A 2,236-nucleotide genomic window follows, 5' to 3' on the forward strand; every position below is an offset into this window, starting at 1 on the left:
GCTCAGGCTCGCTCTCCTTCACTGGGGCGACGCCCAGATCCAGATCTGGGAGTCTGGAATCACCGTGATTGTCTTGGTGACCTCGTGTGGCACGAGTGAGCTGTGGAGCAAGAGCTCCGCGCTTTGGCGCAGACGGTGATGACACTCGCGGGCGCAACTCTCTTTTTGAAGACGTCGCCGTGGATCTCCTCTCCGTGCCAGGGCTCTGAGCGAAAGCTCATGTCTACTTCGGATTCGGCAGCGCGACGCTTCGAACCGTCTTCCCTTATGGGGGCGTTGTCATGGAGCTTAGTTGTGCTAGGGCACCACCTTGTATCGTTCGAAGCGTACAGTATCTTGTTTTCTTCGATTCCCATTGATCGTTCTTGCTTCTTGGCCTGCAGGCAACGGCGGCAGCAGGCCCAAGATGCAGTCGCGGGCCAACACATGTAGTACCTGACGTGAAAACACATGTACGAACCCAGAGACCCTCTCAGCATGGACGCGAGTCGTTCCTCACCCTCGATCGCCAAACCCTTTTCCGGCGCAGGGGCCTCGGCGATGGAAAAGATGTCAAGGTTCTTCGGCGATGAGCCGGAGATGGAGCGGGAAGCTAAGAAACCACATCTGGGAGAGGAGGGGACAACTCTTCACTCCACGAGCCCAGGGATGATCTTCGCGGCCTTTGAGCAAGACAAAGCCCAATCCCAAGCAAAACGAGGTGATATTCCCCCAGGTTCCAACCTCTTTTCCTCCTCATCAGGACAGATTGGTGTTTACTTGTTCATAATTTTTCTTTGTTGCAGATCGTGTGTACGATGTGATCGAGTCCGCGACGGAGGAATCCTCCGATCCGCCCAACCCTCCACTCTACTAACCCTATATCCCCAGTGAGCTAGCTGATAGGGCTGCCAATCCGGGCATACGCGCTGCCTTCCGGCAGGCCAAAGCCAGATATGAAGCAGAACAATGTGAAAGCAATTCCCCTCTCTTTTTCTTCTCATGCCAATTTCCAGCCTCTTTTCATTCCTCGCTGACACACGCTAATTGCACAACTGATTTTTTGTATGTAGCTTATCTCTTCACTATGGATCACCACCGCTATAAAAAGCCTTCATGCCTTTTCGATGACCCACACCTCCTTCCCGTCCGTGGACCCGCAAAGGATGCAGTGCTTCTTGTCGCCAACTCAGTCATCAGTCTCTCCTCTCTCGGTACGTATGCGTGTAGCATCATGCATGAATGCTACAAACTAAAGTTTGCTACCTAGCAAGTAGTGTTCTGAGTTCCGGTTTGCTTTGCAGAGAGTCAGCCGCTTAATAGGTGCTCTGGTTTGTGGATTCAACGGGACGACAATCGCAAAACCGCCGTTGTTTTGACGTCTGCGCATCTGATTCGGGCAAAAAATAACTCCCTCAATGACCCGTGGTTGGGCGAGTGGACAGGCAAATATCATCGCGAGGCGAAGGCGAGCTTCTTAGCATTTATTTATAAATTCCGTAATGATAATAGATCTGGTTCAGTTGATATCTCAAAACTGGTTTTTGATAATATAATTTATCTTGAAAATGTAGTGTCATAACTTTCGCCGCTATCTTTTCATGTCATTGTTCACTTGCTGGACAACACAACCGTACTAGGCAGGCTCCTATACCTGCAAGAGCATTATGAATTTGCTCTTTATGAGGTTGAAGCTGACAAAAAACTTCAGTTGCCCACTTTTAATGATAGTGTGTGTTCTGGTCAAGATGTTTTCCGAATTGGAAGAGACGAAAATCTGGATCTAACAATAACTCATGGTAGAGTGGAATACATGATTCCAGATTGGTATGAGAGGTGCCATTACATGTATTTTTCCCGTCATACAAGTCACAATATGGTATGTTGGATCTTAACATGTTTGCTCAATAGAACACATTATGTTGGTCACATCTATGCAGGGTGTTAGCTTGCACACTTAAATTTAGTAAATCCGGCTAACACTAGTAGAAGAAGGGCCTTTTGTCCCGGTTCGTAAGGGCCTTCTGTCCCGGTTTAGGAACCGGGACTAAAAGGTCATTACTAATGCCCTTGAACTTAGTCCCGGTTCTTACACAAACCGGGACAGATGGGCCTCCACGTGGCCGGTGCCCTCCTTCCCAAGCACGACGCAGTGGCTGCGGAGCTCCTGACCCGGGAGGTGGCACGCGGTCGGATTACCGGCCAGATCTAGAAGTGGGGGTCGGCTGGCGGCGCGGATCTGGTGGTTCCGGATAGT

The 2,236-nt window shown here is 50.1% G+C and overlaps 1 pseudogene; it reads left to right on the forward strand.

Annotated features, from left to right (window-relative positions):
• Positions 1-540: 540 nt before the first annotated feature.
• Positions 541-2,236, forward strand: part of LOC119308980 — a 6,627-nt pseudogene continuing 4,931 nt past the window's right edge.

This window comes from Triticum dicoccoides, chromosome 5B (assembly GCF_002162155.2).
Source record: "Triticum dicoccoides isolate Atlit2015 ecotype Zavitan chromosome 5B, WEW_v2.0, whole genome shotgun sequence".
NCBI classification, from domain to species: domain Eukaryota; kingdom Viridiplantae; phylum Streptophyta; class Magnoliopsida; order Poales; family Poaceae; genus Triticum; species Triticum dicoccoides.